The sequence below is a fragment of the Lepisosteus platostomus genome, chromosome 13, assembly GCF_059453375.1.
Source record: "Lepisosteus platostomus isolate fLepPlt1 chromosome 13, fLepPlt1.hap1, whole genome shotgun sequence".
NCBI lineage: Eukaryota > Metazoa > Chordata > Actinopteri > Semionotiformes > Lepisosteidae > Lepisosteus > Lepisosteus platostomus.
In genome coordinates, this window is record NC_142623.1 from 44520816 (window position 1) to 44529322 (window position 8507).

Below are 8507 nucleotides of genomic sequence, written 5' to 3' on the forward strand. Positions count from 1 at the left end.
GGGGACTGAAAAAAAGAGCCGCGATATGTTCCCGGCAGTCACTGGGACTGAGTGGACAGAAACAAACGGTGGCAGACCGATGAAGGTCTGTCGTAGAATGGCTGTGTCTGTTACTGAAGGGGCTCAAGCTGGTCTGCAAACAGTCTGTGCTAAAGCACCAGTGCAGCATCCCTGTTGAATTTGCATCCAGGTGATTAATGGCTTCGTCCAAATCTGTAGGTTCTGTCTTCCGTTCATAGTTAAATTCTAGCAAGATTTCAATGTGGACCTACGGTTACCTCCATCAGTTTGTGTGCATATGTGCACTGTATATAAATGCAGAGAAGTGTGTAATGTGTCATTTGCAATGTTATCTCTATATTCTGCGTGAGGTTTTGTTGGTTTTACCTTCCTATCTTTGTAGCAGCTGCAGACAGAAATTGTTAGTGGGTAGGCATGTGTTTTAAATACCCCCCATTGACACTGAGAGCCTCGTGTCACAGCAAAGACGCTAATAAGAAGCTAAAGCCCTTGCATTATTAATTGCACCCCGGTCTTTCCTGCCTCCGCGGTGATAGCACTGCAGAAAGCCTAGGTGGTGTCATTAAGAATTACTTCAGTGCAGCATCTTTCCACTGCTGACAACAGGGCTAATCTGGCCGCAGTTAATGTGCGCGTGGGGCGAGGGGTCTGTCTGTGTGTGCCTGTGTGAGAAAGGAGTAGGAGGAGGTGATGGATGTCTGTGCTTCTGCCTGAGTGCCAGTGTGTGCTGGGGACCGGCACATCTGCTTATGTCGTTGCACTTCTGACTGTGTCTTTGTTGGATAAGACAGTCTGTCTGTTTGTGCGTCTGTGTGTTTATGAAGGATCGCTGCAGTATGCGAGGGGCCTGGGTTCTGGGCTGTGTGACTGTAGTGAGGCTCTGTGCACAACAAATAAGAGAGAGACAGGGGCTGGGGGAGGAGGGGGGCGAGGTGTTCTTTGGGGGTGTTTTCTGATCATTAGCAAGGTTTACTGAGTAGAGGGTGCGGGAGAGGGCGAGGAGGCCGTGAGCCCCTGGGTGTGATTGTGCCAGTTGTGGGGGGTTGTAGTGCAGATCCAGAGGGTGAAGAGGTGTGAAGGTGTGTGATGAGAAGTGGAGGAGGTATTTTATTTTGGGGGTTGGATTGCTGGAAAGTGTGTTTGCACATGGGAGTCAGCCAAGAACGCTGGAGCTACATGCCATTCAGGATTTAGCATTTTCCTTGGCTAAGCTGAAGACAGTTCCTTGTGGCCATCTCCCACAAGCAACCAAATTAATCCATCAAAACAATAATTTCCTAGGTAGTAGGTGGACACTATTTTTGGTAGTGAATTAAAAAGCTAAGGGGCTCAGTGCTCTTTCTGTAGCATGCAATGTGATGCACATAATCTTGGGTTTTCACAGAAATACTTATAACAGATACAGGGAGGAATGTGTGATAAAATTGTTGAACGTACTGACAATTTTGCATGTTTAGATATTTTGTTAAAAATAGAGTGGTCATGTATGAAATGTGAAATATCTGAAATAATATGAAATGAAAATACAGCATACTTAAAAAATTCAATAGATGGAAGTTTTGTTTGTGGAGCAGATCACTGCAGTGGGCTGTAAAAGTATTCACACCTGTTTCTAGATGACATTAGCCCATAATAATAAAACACAGGGAGCCTGAGACCACTGCTTTAAAGTCCGTACTTGGACATCTGTCCATCTTCAAACCACTTTATACAGGTCCGAGGGGGAGTCAGAGCCCATCTCAGCAAGCAGCTGGCGCAAGGTGGGACACACCCTGGACAGGAGGCAAGTCCATTTCAGGGCCAACAGACAGACACACACACTCACACCAGGGCCAGATTTCCCAGAAGCCAATTAAGCTACCAGTATGTCTCTGGACTATGGGAGGAAACTGGAGCACCTGGTGGCAACCCACACAAACAAGGATTCAGATGTACAAACTTCACTTAGACAGCATCCCAGCAACTGAAGCAAGGACTGCGGTGCTGTGAGACCGCCAGTCTAACCACTGCACCACTGTGCCCCTGTAGTACTCGGACATGTGCTTTGCAAATAATTAAAAAGAGGTCATGTCAGTATATATATATACACTATCTTGTTTATGAAATTAAATGAAAAGTGATTGTATCTTAAAGTTTTGTCATAAAGGTACAACACAAGCAGATTTGTTTCATTGCAATAAAGGTATATTCCACTAAAGCAGGACTCAAGGACTCAAGGAGTCCCGTGATCCTGCAACAGCTGCTGCTGTTGCTACTTCAGTCTCCTGCTCTCGGCTCATGCCCTTCCCTGCCTCATTAAAACTCACAAAGACGGCACTAGCCAGAAGAGTGTTGAATAACGTTCGTGATTAATGGAGTACGCCATGTCTCATTGAGGGTGTTTTGGTGGGCAAAAATTTCAACAGGTGACCTAAGCAAACAAAACAATGATTCAGCCAGCGCGCTCTTTCGTGCCTATTACACACAACCCCAAAACACTCGACTGCTCTCAAGACACGTTTACGTTCTACTGACTGCATGCATCATCACACCATGTACAGCCAGCCAGGTACTCATCTTGTAACTGATAAACAACAACATGAGGGGAATGCTCCCTCGCTCTTCTCTTTCATTTGGCACCTTTTTCTCTAGCGTACTCCGGCTTCTCTGACTGACAGTAGCAGTGGTTGCTACCCTCACCCCCTGCCAGGACTGGCTGGCTACTGGTCAGGCGTCCCAGGTATTGATGAGTCATTTGTAGGGCCTGGGTATCTCAAAGAGCAAGATTAAATGCCAAATAATGCAGTATAACATTTAATGGTAGTGTAGGTGAAGCCATGTGACATGTGAGAAGTACAGCTCTAAAAAATAACTAATTGCATTAATTTTTCTAACCAAAATCATATTATTTACTATTCTACAGTATACACGGTAGTTCTGTTATGGGAGTTTTAAATTAGAAGTCAAACTGTTTACATTGACTGTTTTTTAGACAGACCAGTGAAAAGGGCTGGTGCTTGGCCACAGCCGTCCTGTACTAGATACCACGTGTGTGTGATTCTTTCCTCCTGTCTCTCCAGCAAGCGCATGCTGGGGGAGATCCTTTTCAATTCTTACCTTTGAAGCTGTGCTGGCTGTGGCAGAGCAGGTGTTTGTCTTTAATGCAGTGCCACAGTAAACAAAAAGACCCTGTGAGAGGTTACTGAGGAAACTCAGCCCTGCTGCAGTCACTGACCTGTGCCCTTTAGGCTTCAGACCAAAGCCAAGGATTTTCTCTAATGTAAACTATACTCACTGCTTAACATTATTGTGAACGTCCATGACTTCAGTACTTGGCCCAAATATCTGTAATATTTTCAGACGCCTTACCCAGTCTAGTCTGTGTGTTGTTGATGTCCATTTACATTTTGCAGTACCTGTGTTAAATGCCTTCATACATTTTTTTTTCATGTTCTTATCTCCTCAGGAGTTCCTGCCTGGTGTGTTCAGCATGGGTCTGCATAATGAATCAGGCCTGAGTCTTTGCAATCTCCCCTCAAGCCTCGCAGATGTGCGCTTAACTTCTTTTTTTTTTTACAAAAGTCATTTGTGCTGCTTTTATGTCTTACTGTGCATCACCCGCACTGCTGTGTTAGCTCTGCTGTCACCTGGGCATGGCTATGCCTTCCAGCTGACAGTAGGAAATAGAGAGATTTCTTATTTAATTTTCCGATTTATTCCAACTTCTGTCCAGGAATGCGCAACTTCAACCAGATGCTTGGGCTCAGTATTAAGCCAAGGAGTGTCTTGCTGCCAGTTTCCAATGGTTAGTGTCGGCACTCAGTCCCGAGAAGAATTACCTCCCTTTCCCACAGAACAGAAACTGATCCACTCCCAGGAATGTATGAGCTCATCAGCCCAGCAGTGGGAAAAGACGCCCACGGAGCAGAGAGGTCTCAAAGCAGCGCGAACCCTGAAGTGTTTCAGGTGCCCCGAGTGAAAATAACCTGTCCCAGCGCATGACTCAGAGCGGACCACCAGGGAGCAGCTAGCAGGAAGGGAGGTGGAGTGGCTTCGCTTGATAAGCACCACGAAGAAGGATGAAACGGAGTGAGGTAACGGAACTGACTCCTAAAAGGATTTGACCCCCGACCGCGCCGGTGTGAGAAGTGGGCTGGCCTGGGAAACCTTATCACGAAAGGCCAGACTTTCGGCTCCGGCACTGTGGCTTTTCCACCCTGGACAAGCTGAGCAGGAGCTTCTTTTCCTCATCAGTTCCTTCCTGCTGAGGAAACTCGCTTTATTTTTGTAGCTGTTTCCCTCCTGGATCTTCTCAAAATGGCAGGTTTTCTGAGCACTGTTTGGACGTCTGTGATCAATCCTGTGAAGTGCAAAAAGGAACAACCCAAACAAAACATTTAGACTTTTCAGTCACCATTATTCTAACATAAAAATAGTGGACTTGGCCATCCATTTTTTGGGGGTTATGTTCAGAAATACAATCAGGGTTATTGATTAAATAATTAGTATACAATAGCAACTTATTGCCACCTTTATTAGAGATAAAGACCTGGTACAGTTACATTACACAACTACACAGGCAAATCACAAACTACCTCCCACACACTGACATGAATAAAGAATCAATTAAATTGTTCAATCAATAAACCGCATACTTTGGATTGTGCTGAGAAGGTTGGATCTTTTAAAACGGCCCTGTAGGAGTGGTTCAGGCTCATTTAATTCCCTGCACTGATCTGGGTTATGAGTGTTTACCTTTTAAGAACAGGGCACTTTTGTTTACAAATTCAGCTCGTCAAGTCAAAACATCTAAGGATTTGCTGCCTTTTAAAGGAATTTCATTTCCATTTCTCGCAGTAAGCAATGTTTTAATTGCGAAGCGAGCCACAAGCGACTTCAAAAAGTACAGTTTAAGTGGCTCAGAGGATGTTTTGTTCTTTGAAGCACAGCCTCTTCCCCTCATTATGGGGTTACACTCCTCCCCCCATCGCAGGGCTCTGGTGTCCATGTGTGAGGCAGATAGGCAGGGACAGGCTGTGCGAGAGAGGGTTAACACCATTCAGAAACTCAGGAATTCTCCACTGTTAGATGGGACTGAAATATTGGTGAAGAAGCAGATTTGCAGAAATACAGTGTTTTCAGCCAAAGAGAAAAAAGTAATAAGGATATTATGGGACATCTCCTTTAAATTTTTTATGATCCAGGCAAAACCTTGAGAATTCTATTTGGGCCTCTTCTTGTGTTGGATGATCAGACTTTTGGAGATGATTCAGAAGGAATCATTAGCAGGGACACCGAGATTTTTTCTGAAACGAAAGACTGTGAAACACTCTGCCTGTGCTCAAGCCTTCAAGTGGAAGACTGAAGACTTGCAGGATGTAAGAGCAGTAATGAGATCCAGACCCAAGCTGGTGTGTGATTCTGAAAGTGGGGCAGGGTACCTCTGCGTGTCCAGGGTACATTGCCGCTGCTGCTGCAAGCACAAAACATGCTCACTCCCCTGGAGGGAAGAGCTGCACACAGGAGCACTGGGCTTGCTTTCTGCACACAGATCCTGCAAGGAGTCTGTCTCTTGAAAACAGGGGTATGTATCACATTTATAGAACTAAGACAGTCAAGGCAAGGGGTTATTGCAGTGATAGGAAAAATCCACTCAATTAAAAAAAAAATTAAAAATAAGAAATTATCCTCTTATTTGCAAATGTATTCTCAAAATGACTCTTCAATTTCAATTAACACTTTATTTCAAAGTGTTTTGGTTTCAGTTTATGCCTATAATGTAAATTCTATAATATGTCATGTTTTCGTAAAATAATATATTACTGAGTCTATTTAGTGAATACTACAGTATACATACATATATACATATTGCAAATGTTTTTTTACCCCTTTGGATTATGTGCACTGTAAAACATCTTGTCAGCATTAAGCACATGAACAGGAACAAAACAGAGATCGGGCTTTATGATGTAAAACAAGGTAGTTGTGTTATATTATACAATATAATATAAATAATTGTTCAGCATGCAGCCTGTAGAGCTCATAATCAAATATTTGGGTTCAAATAAAAGTCCTGAAACACATCTGGTGAAAAGATTGAACTGCACATTTCCAAATTCAGGCTGGTGGACTCTTGATTTTAGATTCTACTCTTAATAAAAACTACATAATAGTACAGCGTAGCGCTTTGCAGCTTTAAATTCCCTATGAGCTTTCTATCTGCTTTTGCTTATTTTGTTTACAGCATTGCTCTTTCTCCTTTCCTGCAGGACACAAATGACACCACTGACACTCTGGATGACTGTGTGCTGTGTGTGAAGACAGGGGATAATCCACACTTGAGGAGCTGCATACAACAGCCCACAACTACATGTCTTATTGTGATCATTCAAAGTAATCACAGCATTTTTTAGTGCCTTAGTGCCTTTTAGATTTCAGCTCCTCATAATTGGGGGGAGGCATTCAGGGCATCTTTATTACCCAGCACCCTTTGAATCAAGTGTAGCTTCTGGTATGCAAGGAGAGGCTCTGGAATAAAAACCTTTGCATATCTTGCTCATGATTCCATCAGGCAGTCTGTATGCTATCAGATGCTGCAGATGTTGTTCTTCACGTGTCCATCTAATTTCTAAACAAAGTATCATTCTGAAAAGTAAATAAATCTATGTTTAAGAAAATAACAACAATGTATGTTTTAGTTTCAGGAATATTGACCATTCTGAGCTACTGTGTGGAAGCTGACTTACCAAGAGTGCAAAGATCCCGCGATCCCAGAATTAAAACCCCAGCCTCCTAGAGGAAGCTAGAACATTAGCCCATAGGAAAAGGGGGTCAGACCCCCTTGCAAGGCATTAAGACATCGTGACTCCATTGTCCAATCACACTGCACCACCCCCTGTTGCCAGCAGACACTTCCTTGCTGACGGTATTGCCACACCACAGACAAAACACACCAGGGTCCTGATCCACTGCAAGGCATAACACAATAAAATATGATTTTTCTTTCCAAATACTGAGTATTAAACACTTAGCGCTAGAATCTGTGTATATGTGGTATACTTCCTTATACAATATTCACAGTAATACATCTATTTACCATGATGTGAAATGTACACAAGGAACATTCAAACCTTTGCAGCACAGGTGGATTATGGAACAAGTAAAGGTTTATTCCATGCTGAAGATAAAAGAAAAGAGACACAACGTGTCAGCTGTGGAGTGCCTCTTTTCTTTTCAGCACAGAATAAACCTATACTTGTTCCTCTGCAGCCTACGCATGCTGACACAGCTCCCTACTTGAACAGGTGGATCATGCTTCTTCAACAGAAGTTGCTTCTGTACTATACAGAGCTGTGTCCAAGGGTCAGATGAATTTGGAGTAGTCTGTAATCAGTGCTCTCCGTATTTGAATTCCTTCTCCTGTCACACTGCTGTGGAATAGTGGGATGCAGAGTGCCCTAGCTTGGAGAATTCACATCTATGGATTGGCTTTGTAGGGCATAGATCTGTGATGAACTCACACCATTAAGAGCTTTGAAAGGTCTGTCATTCAATGAACTTGGAAAAAAGAGCATTCTCCAAGAGATGATGCCATGTGGACATGAAGTTAGACAGGGGTATTTTTGCAGCAGTCAATAATGAAAATAAACTGTATGATACAGTATGTGTTCTATGTGCAGCACAGCCCTTGTATTGGAATGATGTACTGTATACACCTAGACATTCGGGAATCTAGATTCTGTGCCTGGTGACTCAGTGTCAATCTTTAATATGTAATATGAGTGCTTTTTAAATGAAATATTATGTCCTAGTTGAAAATTGTGCTTTGCAGGCAGGTAAAAGACATAACACAAAACCTTTAACACAACACGAACCCATCAACAAATAAGAAACATACATGTATGAAGAGAAAGAACAACAAAAACATATAAAGTAACATATGGAATCGATTGTCCAAACTATGCAGGTAAATAGCTGGGGGAACAAAGGATAACCTGGATCTATTGCACTTGAACAGGGGTCGTCTAAATCAACTCCTGATGGAAGGAGTTCAAATTCGCTCTGGTGAATGGTCATGACACTCAATGATTATATTCTAACAGAGCAGTACAAGCTATGCAATTTAAATAACCAAAAGAGGTTGCACTTAACACTTCAGGTTTTAATTTATTGAGTAAAAATGTAGTAAAGAAAAGCCTTTCTAAATTAAATTTGATAGGAGAGACTGTGAAAGAATACATCAGTCCAGAAGCATAGACGCACAGAAAACATCGCTAAAGCATTGATGTAATAGAATCATTACAAATCTAAGCCTGTGCATTCAATGACATCAGATGATACAGGTGAAGTATTAAAAAAACATTTGTCATGCTGGGTTCACATTATTAGGAAGCAAAAACTCATGCACAGAAAGACTGAGGGCAAGGATTATATTGCTTCTTCTTTACTGCAATCTTGGGTAACATATCTTTGAAGTCCTGAAAAAGTAATTATGTTTCTGCTCTTTC

The 8507-nt window shown here is 42.6% G+C and overlaps 1 long non-coding RNA gene across 1 annotated transcript; it reads left to right on the forward strand.

Moving 5' to 3' along the window:
• Nucleotides 1-3942: 3942 nt before the first annotated feature.
• Nucleotides 3943-6686, forward strand: LOC148650761 (uncharacterized). Its single transcript, XR_015926220.1, has 2 exons — nucleotides 3943-5584; nucleotides 6270-6686. It is a non-coding gene; the product is annotated as an uncharacterized LOC148650761 (long non-coding RNA).
• The last annotated feature ends 1821 nt before the right edge of the window (nucleotides 6687-8507 follow it).